The sequence below is a fragment of the Pelophylax lessonae genome, assembly GCF_965119305.1.
Source record: "Pelophylax lessonae genome assembly, chromosome: 7".
NCBI lineage: Eukaryota > Metazoa > Chordata > Amphibia > Anura > Ranidae > Pelophylax > Pelophylax lessonae.
In genome coordinates, this window is record NC_138774.1 from 168,265,452 (window position 1) to 168,277,552 (window position 12,101).

The window sequence follows — 12,101 nt, forward strand, 5'->3', positions numbered from 1 at the left end:
GTGTGTCATGACTGCGCAATTGTCAAACTATGACAGTGCTGAAAACTGAAAATTGGCCTGGGCAGTTAGGGAGCAAAAGTGCCTGGTATTGAAGTGGTTAATGAGTCTGGCCCCTATTGAGCTTAGCGCCTAACGATCCTTGCCCCTAACAGACCTAACCAACCTTGAACCTAATGCACCTAACAAGTCTTGCCACTAACGTGCCTGGCTACTAATGAGCCTAACGAGCCTTGAATCTAAAGCTGGATACACACTATACAACTTTTGTTGTTAGATTTCCTTTACCTTCAACTATGTAGTGCAAGGGCCTGCCTGATTGCATTCAAACTGCAAGTGTTTGGGTTTGATCTCATATTATATGGTTTTGGTAAATCTAAAAGGAAAAAAATCTAAGGAAAATTGTATAGTGTGTATCCAGCTTGACACGCCTAACAGTCCTTGCCACAATAGAGCCTAGGAAGCCTTGCCCCTATAAAGCCATACTCCAAATGAGCCGTTCCCTTATGAGGCAAATGAGCTTAACGAGTCTTGCCGCTGATTCATTCATTAATTCACAGAGTTCTATGAATGAACTACAACTAGTGTTGTTACAATTCATTGATTCTTTCTGCAATTCAGTAATTGTCTGCCCGTATCAGAGGTACAGGCAGACCATGTACTGATGCAATCCTTTACAGGCTCCAGTTTAAAAAATAAAATAAATGCTATTTTTTTTTACCTGCAAAAAGATGTGCATTTTTGTTTTTATAAAAAGGTGAACTTATGCTTTAATCTTTCAAATTTAGCACAATAAACATTTTCCAGACTTATTTTTCGGCTCTAAAAAGTTGAAAACAATTATTGGTTTTCAGTTTTTTTGAAAACCAAATGAACGTTCGAATTATACGTTTTTCAAAAACAAAGTATGGCTTCCATAAGAAGTCTACTAAGCCTATCCCCAACGAGCCTAAAAAGCATAACCCCTAATGAACCTAACAAGCCTAAATGAGCCTTGTCCCTAAGCCTATTGAGCCCTGCCCCTAACGAGATGTGACCCTAAAAAAAAAAAAAAAGACCCCAACAAGCCTTGCCCCTAAACAAGCCTTTTTCCAAATGGGCCGTGCCCCTAATGATTATAATGAGCCCTGCCCCTAAAGAGCCTAACAATCCTGACCCCTGATGAGCCTAACAAGTCTTGCTGGTAATGTTCCTAATAAGTCTAGCTCCTAATGAGCCCAACAAACCTTGCCCCAAATGAGCCTGGTCATAATGACCCTTACAAGCCTGGGTTTGAACAAGCCCTGCCCCTAAGAAGCCTAACAATCCTGGCCCCTAACAAGTCTTGCTGCTGAAGTGCCCTGCCCCTAACGAGCCTGGCAGGACACCCAACAAGCCTCGGCACTAACAAATGTACACAAAATGTGCAACGCTAACAAAAAATGCGTAAAGTCAATGTATAGTAATAATATATAATCCAACGAGGAAAGGCGCACAAAGAAAACTTTGTCCTAAGGTTTTACACCATTTAGTGCTTTTCATCTACATGTACAACGGTATTGGGAGCTGGGGAGATCTTTCTGGATTCATCATCCCTGAGGTTTTGCTTTTGTGTTCAAGGACTGCTAGGGGCAGCGAGTCCCCAAAAGCCATTTTGACCCACCTGTATCTAGGGGTCTACGAGCTCTGGTAAAAAGACATCTTAATAGGGTGTTAAAGGGAAGATGAGAACATCCATCTTCGATTCTTTGGCTGTTGGAACCACACATCTTTCACTATTTTCTTTGTGGGATTTTTTTCATGTTGGATTATATATTACTATATATTGACTTTACACATTTTTTGTTAACTCAACCTATTTTTTTAAATATATGTATTGTGATGATAAATATCTCACCGTTATGTTTGCACCTTTTTCATTTAAGATTTACACAAGTGCAATGTTTTGATTCTCAAGGCACTAACAACCCTTTCCCCCTAAGAAGCCTAACGAGCCCAGCTCGCAATGAGCCCAACGAGTCTCGCCACTGATGAGCTTTGTGCCTCTTACGAGCCTATCAAGCCTTGCCTCAACAAGCTTTTTCAATAATGAGCCTAAGCAGCCTTGCCTCAATGAGCCTTGCCCCTAATGAGCCTATCAAGCCTTGCCCTAACAGGCCTAATTACACTTGTCCTGATCAAGCCTTGCTTTTAACAAGCCTTGAGCCTAACCCCAACGAATACTGACCCCCAACAACCCTTTCTCCAATGAGTCTGGCCCCTACTGAGCCTTGCCCCTAACGAGGCTTTCCCCAATGAACTTTGCCGCTAATGAGCCTAACAAGCCTCGCCTCTATCGAGTCTTGCTTTTGCCGAGCCCTGCCCCTAATGAGCCTTGCCCTCAACAAACTTAAAACACCATGGCTGAAATATTGTTTCAACTGATCAATAATTGATTGTTTCCCCCCATGTTCCTACATCTTAAGAACAGGGTATCCACACCTTCATATAAAGCTATCTTTCTGTGTGGGTGCGGACCGAAGCATTTAGAAAGAGTTCTTCATCAGGGAATGGAGAGGAACTCTTGTGTGGAAAGTATAAATAAAACATTCAATATACGGTATTATACATCTGTTCATATAGTGTGCTTCTCCACACCTAAAAATCCAACACTTTCATATTTTTGACACTTAATCAGAGCCATACCAAAACACGCCACAGTCAAGGTAAAGTAGCCGAAAGACAACTCTTCCACTGCTGTGCCCATACCCTTAGAAATAGTTAGAACTGTTTTTTTTCTCAGTTTTGTTGGCAGATCGTTACCCTACTTCTGAGCAGTTTGGTTATAGATTTATATATCCAGAATGGATGAATTGTTAATACACTATTTTACTAATACAGATATACAAACTGCAGGGACAGGAACGGGGAGGAAATGAGACAGTCCAGAACTTTTCATTATGCAGAAGAATGTATTACTGGCATTCAGCAACTTAAAATATGGGTGGCTGTACACTGGCCCTGGGAATTCCAACATGCTAGGCTTTGGCCTGTGTTAATTTGCACACTACATGTCAACACAGGTCCACAAACTATCGAAGTTTTGTGAATTTTTTACTTGCATTGATGTGCTGTATATGCCACAGCAAACACTACTCATCATTAAACAGCGGGATGTAGACCGGATCAAGCCATTGTTCTATCTGAACCTGAGGTCGCACCATTTAGTAGAAGCTTCTTTTCCCTGGCCTCTACCACTAATTCTCAAGGCAGAGTGGCGAGCGGGAGGCAAGATAGCAATTAACAGAGGGCGGGAGCAGGATCTACACCAGTTACCTTTCCAGATAAACTAGCCAGTGATTTGTTACTAGGATGCTGATCAGTCCTAGCAACTAATCATCAGCTTAATATGGAAATTTACCCCGGCAGCTCCCACCCTCCATTTAGTACTGTTGTGCCTCCTGCCCGGCCTCCACTCATTGCTATCCTGCCTTCTTCTCTCCGCTTTGCAAGGTAGGAGAGTGAAGATGCATTAAAGTACATAGCTGTGAAGTTGGGGGGCGCCATGAAGGGAGCAGTGCTGTAAGTGTGTGTGGGGGTGATTTAAAGGTGGAGCAGAGCACAATAGTGTGTGTGTGTGTGTGTGTGTGTGAGTGAGTAGGGGGGGGCGTCAAAGAGCTGGTGGGGAGGGGAGATGTGGCATAAAGGTGGGGGAGTGATGTAAAGGGGACAAGTGCTGTGTGGGGGGGGGGGGTGGGGGTGATGTCAAGGGGGGGGGGGGGGGGGAGTGCTGTGGGTGCGGTGCTGTTGGGAGGTGATGTAAAGGGGGGCAGTGCTGTAGGGAGTTTGATGTGAGGGGGGAGACTGAGGACACCGATGTAAGAATGGGATTGTGATATAGGGGAGGGGCTGTGATGGGAGGCATCCGAGTCATCACACAAACATGCGATTTGGACCCCTGTTGGAAGAAAATTTTACTGATCGAACCTTTATGAATTTGAATTCATTATACAGTAAACCCCCCTCCATTGCGTGGGTTACGTTCCGGACCCAGCCGCGAAAAGTGAAATTCCGCGAAATAGAAAAACCCTATTAAAATGCATTGTAGGCATGTTTTTTTTACTGTCACTGTACATGTAAAAGCATTTTAAGGTCTTTAAACACACTTTTAAAACAATAGAAACTCATTTAAACACATAAAAGATACTAAGACAGAGCAAGAGCTATGGAAAACACAAAAATATTTAATTTTTAATGATTTATATAGTAAAATAACATTATAAAAAAAACCGCGAATTACCGGGACCGCAAAAACAACCGCGATGGAGCGGGGGATTACTGTACCTCGACTGGAACAAGATCTGTGAATGAGCTGGATGAGTCAAAGGATTCTCTTCCCTATTCACAGATCATGTTACAGGCAGTGTACACTATGAAATTACTTTTTCCAATGGAGGAGTCAGGAAGTTTGGCACAGGAGCTTCACAGAAGATATCTGCAGCACCTGAAGTTCACAGACAGAAAGAGGCCAGGTAATCCCTGCAGTGAAGATTTCTGCTGGATCATTCTGCCTAAGTTGGCACGCTAAAGCCATGGGTGTGAAGATCTTGGATAGCGATGCCAGCTGCCTGGTGCCAACTTTGACAGCTGTCAGGAGCTCTCTTCCAACATATATTTGTTTATATCAGGTGCATTGAACTAAAATTCATGTAGGCCCGATTAGTTCTTAAATGAGTTCCTCATACCACCTGGCATATCACAATCTTCCACTTTATATCACCCCTCTTCATTCACAGCAGTGTCCTCAACCCACTTTCACATCATTCCCCCCCTACAGCAGTGTTCTGTACCCCTCTCACATCACCCCCCACAGCATTATCCCCAAAATTAGTGTCCTTGGCCCCCTTGACATCACATCCACAGCACCCTCCCCCCACAGAAGTGTCCTCTACCCCTCTTCACACCACTCCCCTCCCCCCCCACAGTAGTGCCCTCTGCCTCAAGCGCACTTTTCCACCCTTTACCTTCCTCCATAGTAGTGTTCTCTGCCCCTTTACATCACATGCAACCACCTACAGTCTACTGTACACTTAAGCAACAACACTGTATTAAAATATCGAACCAACACCGAGATAATACTGCTCCCCATCCTTTAGAGCCTGGTCCTCTGCCCCCTCACTCAGCTACCTTAGACAGGTACACAGAGCAGAGAGCAGGAGGCAGAACAGACAAAGAGCGAGAGGCACAGTAGCGTTGGACGGAGGCTGGGGGCGGGAGTTAACTTTGCATTTTAACAAGCTGGTGATTGGTTGCTAGGACTGCTGTGTACTAGCAACCAATCACCTGCTGGTTAATCTAGAAAGTTATCTCAGGTTCTGTCTGTCCTGTCTTTCTCTCTCCACTCTGCTGTAATAATGACAGCGGCAGAGGCTGGGAGGCAGAACTGGCTCTTAAATTGAGTAACCGTGAGTCCGGACCCAGACCGTGGCCTGCCATATAGTGGTGCCTGCTATAAAGGTTTCTTTGCAGGATAAGGCTTCCAGTTTGGATGCTAACCTTGCAGAGGTAACGGCTACAAGAAATGCCACCTTGTGGTTGAGAGTAAGGATGAATTTCTCCAATAAGATGCCGACGATGATTTACGAAGTGCAGAGAGAAGCAATTTCAGATCCCACAAAATCACAGGAACAAGCAGAGGTAGCTATGTGGGAGACTCCAAGTACAATGGTCTTAAGGAGTAAGAGGCCAACGGTCTATGAAACAGACTAGATAGGCAGAAACCTGGCCCTTGCTGGTCCAGACTCAGCTTCATGAAGGAGAGGAAATGTAGGACAGAGAAATGCCTAGTATGAAAGCCCAGAGCCTCACACCAAGTGAAGTATGCCTTCCACATCCAATGTTAGACCTTACGCAAAGTAGCTTAGTAAATCGCCCTTTGAGACAACAGATCCTGATCATCTAAAGTATATGAAGCATACACCAGGAATCTTACCAGGTTGGCGTACCACATCTGCCTATGTCAGTCCTGAGCAATGAGATTTACCGGAATGCCCTTCATCTTGATCCTACAAACAGGTGAGAAATAAGCGTCAGGGAAGGAAAGGCATAGATCAGGGTGTACTGACCCCAGAGCCACCATCCCCTGCTTCCACTAGATGAAGCCTGTGTCTGGAGGAAAACCTATCCAGTTTATTTTGAAACATTGATGCCAGGTGGTTTATATCCTGTGTCGTCCACCTCTGACACAGGCCATAAGACACCCCCCCACATGTAGGGACCATTCGTTCGGTTCCAGGCACTCTCTGCTAATTCTCTATACATGGGATGGACAAGGTTGGATCTGAATTACCCCTATTGGTGAGGTGAGACCTTAGTTTTCTTCCTAATGGTTGATGTATGCCACCGCAGTGGCATTGTCTTACTAAATCTGGATTAGATGACCGTCTCTATAAGAGGGGTCTCCAAACTTTCTAAACAAAAAGGACCATTAAACTGTCCTTCAGGCTGCGGAGGTGGGGGGGGGGGGGGTGTACTGATGCCAGTGGTAGTAGAAAGTGTTCTAGTGTCAGTGGGAGTAAACCATGCCCCATCGTTGGTGTCAGTGCGAAGAATTGTGCCTCTTCACTGGTGTCAGTGTTAGGAATAGTGTCCCATCGTTGCTCTCATTGGGAGAAACTGTGCCCCATCATTGGGAGCAACTGTGCCCCTTCACTGGTGTCAGTGGGAGGAATATGGTCCCATTGTTGCTATCATTGGGAGAAATTGTGCCCATTCATTGGCATCAGCTGGAGGACATGCCCAATTAATGGTGTCAGTGGGAGGAATAGTACCCCATGGTTGGTGTCATTGGGTTGAATTGTGCCCCTTTGTTGGTGTCATTGGGAGGAATTGTGCCCCTTCATTTGTGTCAGTGGGCAGAGTTGTGCTCCTTCGTTGGTGTCAGTGGGAGGAATTTTGCCCCTTCATTGGTGTCAGTGGGAGGATATATGCCCAACTGTTGATGTAAATGGGAAGAAACATGCCCAATTGTTGTCTGTGGATGGAATAGTGCCCCAAGCCTGGATAAAAGCAAGCAAAGGGTCGCAGATTGGAGACCACAGCTCTAGAAGGATGGTCGTATGCTGCACATAGAGCTAATCCCCTAAAGTTTCACAATGTTGTTTGGGAGACAAGACTGAGGACAACAAGTTCCCTGAACCAACAAGGTTCCCAGGACTCCTCCCTAACCCAACAGGTTGACATCTGTTGAGCGGCTCTTCCAAAAGTCATCCACCCATTTAGGACACTGCGGGGAAATTTTTGTTTGCCAGTGACAAAATACTCCTATATTTTGCAGTATAATACAGAAAAAAAAAAAAAAAAAAAAAAAAAGACTGTGTCCCTCAACGTTTGAGGAAAAAAAGGCACTTACTAATGCTTTTTGGTATTTGCATTGGCCATTTGGAAAGGGGGGGGGGGGCAGCTCACTAGCAACTCTTCCTTCAGTTCTAGCCATCAGTGAACCCTTGATTCATGGCATTCAACTGATTAGAGAATTACTCACTCAGTTGCTGAATTGCTGCAAAAAGTAAAGAAAGCAAGTGTACATCTGATCATATATAATTTAGTGCTATTTTTTTTATCGTGACCGGTGTTAAAAAAATAAACCCTTTTGGAACCAAGCTTCACATGTAGATATTCCAAGCACAGTGGGAACTCAAAAATGCAATACAAAAGGGTGGTATTTTTACCAACAAGAGTTCAGCCTTTCAGTGGAGCAAAAAGGAAAGCATTGGTTACCAAAAGGGAACACCGGTATTTGTACTTTTTGTTTATCAGTCCTTTTGTGTAGTAGGCGATTATGAGGAATGCTGGTCGATCAAGTTGCCAATCACACACCAGGATCAATAACTATGAAAAGAAACTATTTAGCAACACAAAACTGTTTAATATTTATTAAATGACACAAAATACCTAGATACAGACTCACTCTTCTTTGAAGGGACACATATTTACATTATTTATCATCAACTTAGAAAGACCTTGTACCCTTGTCATATGAAACATTAAAAAGGTTTTGAGTTTTGCCATAAAGGGATGTGATGCTTTCACATACCTTTTTTAATCACATTGAGTTTTGATACAGTGAACAGACACATGTAATGTTTCTTTAAACCTACCACTGGAATGAAAATGCTCCCCCAAAAAACAAACTGGGCAATATTTTCACTCCAAAATACTGAAAAATTACGCAAGTAAATTACATTTCTGAATGCTGCTGTACTCTTTGCTCATTTAGCTCAAACCCTTCTAAGCACATTCCTGTAAAAAAAAGGACTGAAAATTAAGATGCCAAACAGCTTTTTAATATCATGTACTTTTGCAGTGTTTTCCTCCACTCCGCAATAAATCTATGCTGATGAGTGCTTTGATACCCTGTATCTTTTCACTTAGGTAGTTGCCATTTCACTTGGGTGGCTTACCTGAAACCTGCATCATGTAAGTCCAATGCAGATTTAAACTAGGCTATTCAGATTGGTCAAAGTGGGTCGAAACCCCACCCCCCACCATGAGACATTTTTCGAACACACAACACTTTGTTTGCTTCATCTACCATATCTGTAGTGAAGTACTGTGTTTCAACTTTAGGTCAAACATTGGTATTAAGTGAATAGGTGCGTGTAAAGGGATTTTTTTTCACATTTATTAGGTGAAAAAACAACAATAAAACATGGTGCAATAATGACAATTTGTCACAAGCAGCCACACCAATCATTTGTTTTAGTTGAGTCACCAAATCATTGTAAGGCTTTTAGCTTTATCTAGAGTGACACAAACTGGTTTTTGATACAGAAAAAAAAAAAAAACAATGGAGATTTTTCCAATATGGCTAGGGGATCATTAGGCAAGCAGCAAACTGCAAAAAATTAAAAAGCAGTTGCACTTACTGAGAGACCCCACTCAATATTGACATGAACAAGGATAATTCAATCACCATGCCAATACAACTCTTCATGACTTCTGCTAAAAATGTTGCTTTAATGCACAGATGTAGAGACAGCCTGCACTTAGATGAGTCACCTGGCCAAGCTTCCCCATTTATTAAAGAGGTTGTAAACTCAATTTTTCTTTTTCGTTTTCACCCTGAAAGAGAAACACATAATCAGCTAGTATGCATCGCATACTAGCTCATTATGCAATACTTACCTTAGAACGAGCCCCCGCAGTGCCGTCCGCTCACCTCAATGACGGGCGACATGTTCAGTCGCCCGTCTTCCGGGATCGCGGCATCCAGCCATCTGATTGGCCGGAGCCGCGGTGACGTCACTCCCGCGCACGTGAGCCAACGGTCACGGCACGGGACTCTGAAGGAACGGCACCAGTAGCCGTTCCTTCAGAGCGCATGTGCCAGTGACGTCACTGGCTGCATGTAAGGTAAATATCTCCTAAACGGTACATGTTTAGGAGATATTTACAGTACCTATAGGTAAGCCTTATCATAGGCTTACCTATAGGTACAACTTGCAGAGGAGGGTTTACTTCCTCTTTAATTAGAATACAGTTAAGAACAGATCCAACATTTATATACTTCACCCTCTAGTGTTTGGGACCACAAACTAGGTCTAACACATTTCCAAGGTCCCCAGACTGTATAGTTGGGCTGGAAAAAAAAAAAGTGGGACCAAATAAAGACCTAAAAGCTGGCCATAGACTAATCAAAATTCAACCACTTCAGCAAGGAGGGGCTGAATTTCAATTGGCATGTGACTGTCCCTGCTAGACCGAAATCAATCATTTAATTGATTTTTGTCAAAGGAGAATGTGGGAAAACTTGTCTTCATCAGAAGCTGAAGCCACTGGTCAGTGAATGTGTATTTTGCCAGCAGTGGGTCCCCCTGTCAGAATACAATGTTCTTCCAAACACCTCACTTCTGTGGATGAGGGAATCTGGGAATTGGTTTGACTTTATTTAGCCTCCAGGCTGGGAAAAACAAGAAATCTATGGCAGCTTAAGGCTGGTTTCAAGCGGGCAGTTCGATCAGGTCCACCTGACTGTTTTTTTAGGCGGACCTGATTGGACCAGCCATTGTTCTCTATGGAACTGTGGGTGTCAGCGGACATCCATTCCCTATCCATCTGGCAGATCGGATGACAGCCGAATGAAATTAGTCAGGCAGTCCTTTTCCATCTGACCGGCCCATAGAGAACAGCAGGGCTATGTCTGTGTCCGCTCTGCTACAGACCTGTCATCCTCTTGCTCACTGGGGATCAGCAGAGATCCCTTGCTGAGCAGGCAGAAGCTCATTACGGAGTTGGCCACACGTTAAAGGGCCTTGGTACAGCGGATCGCCACAGCATGCCATACTCAAATTATGCTAGCTGAGCTAGAGTCAAGAATGCCCATTTCACCTACAATCACTTGATTACCTTAACATGAAAAGACTGGCATGTCTAAAGATTCTTCTAACAAAAGAATCTACAGATGAATTTTCTTGGTAGCGTTTTTCACAGAAAAGACTTCTTGTACAAATGGTCTTTAAAAGATAAAGGGTTAATCAAAAAACCCCACTGTTTATACAGACTGCTCTTAGTTCTGAGGTCCCATCAACAAAAAAAAAAAAAAAAAAAAAAAATTAAAAAAGCACACTCCCATTTAAGGTTACAACATTTGAAAGGTTGAATGCCTCTGGTTTAGTGGTCTCAACATGGGAAAATCATCTTGAATTACTTAAATGTTTTTTTAGTGATCAGGTGACTGCTTTTTCTCTCTCTCTCTGTCTGAAGAGCAAAGCTGTTGGTGCAAAAGCCACCAGCACATATCTTCATGTGACGTTGCTGCATGTGCAGGAAGAACCCCCTGCTCTCCAGCATGGCTGTGAAACACTAGTGGGCAGATCAGGGGGTGTGGCCCACTGTAGGACGCTGTACATTGGCACAGCTGCCTGTAATTCCCTTAAGTCTAATGGACACTGGATCAACGATGCAAGAGCTGCAAAGATAGCCTGTGGTTATTGTCACCCAACAAGAAAGCGCATAGAGGCAGAAAAAAAAAACTAGAAAGATCACCAGATAATTACCACAGCTTGAAAAGCATGCACCATTAAGTAGAAAAAAGGGAGATATTTAATAACCCAGAAAAACGGGTGGCCTAGAAATTTTAACCTATTAGTCAATCTTGACTTATCACAGTAGTGTCAAGTGTGAATGCATCTTCCAACCAAGAACCCAGACAACTAAAATCACCTGGCAGGTAACTGGTTTCTTTATCTCTTCGCCTGAATGGGAAAAATCAATTATGGCTGGAAATTTGTAAATATGTATATCATTGTACAAAACTTCGATAAAAACAATAAAAGTATACAAAAACACTCATCTAATGTCAACTAACGTGTCACTTTTTACATTGCAGGACACAAAATGGATTAAACAAAATCCAAGAAAATGGGAATATAGACGTTTGGCCACAACTTAAAAGAAAAAAAAAAAAAAGCACACTAAAAAATTGTTTTTGGGCTTAAAATTGTATCAGAATTTGCTGCATTTTGGCACTAAAGGGTAAATAACGTTTTTAGAAAAAATTCAAAATCTCACCCAAAATTTAAAGTTCACTAAGAAAACTGAAGAGGACAGATCCCCTTATGTGTTGCGTTTGTTTTTTTCAACACTGTCAGGTGATCTTAAAAAGAAATAACCATATGTTCCATGAACTGCATGTTGTACACCACAAGTTCTAATGTAAACCCAAGGATGAGGCCAGCTAAGGCCCCTTTCACACAAATGTTCCGAACAGGTCTGCTCATCAGGCGAACCCGATAGTCCACTTAAAAAAAAAAAAAAAAAAAAACCAAACACAGAAGGGGATCTGTCCTCTTCAGTCTATAGGAGGTAGTTGGGTGTAAAGGTTTACACCCAGCGGCCCATAGAGCAGAGCAGGGTCAGTCTGTGTCCACTCTGACCGGACACAGACCTGCCATTCGCCCGTCCTGCTCGGAGCAGCAGTGTATTAGCGCACAGATCCCCCTGCTGATCAAAAGGGATTTTGCCCCGTGTGAATGGGGCCTAACAGTTTGTATCTAACTAGGTCCTTATGTATGCTTTAGGTATGGATATGGACAGCAAAAGAAATGTTTTGAAATTTACAAACATTTATTTGTATTGCTGCTTTC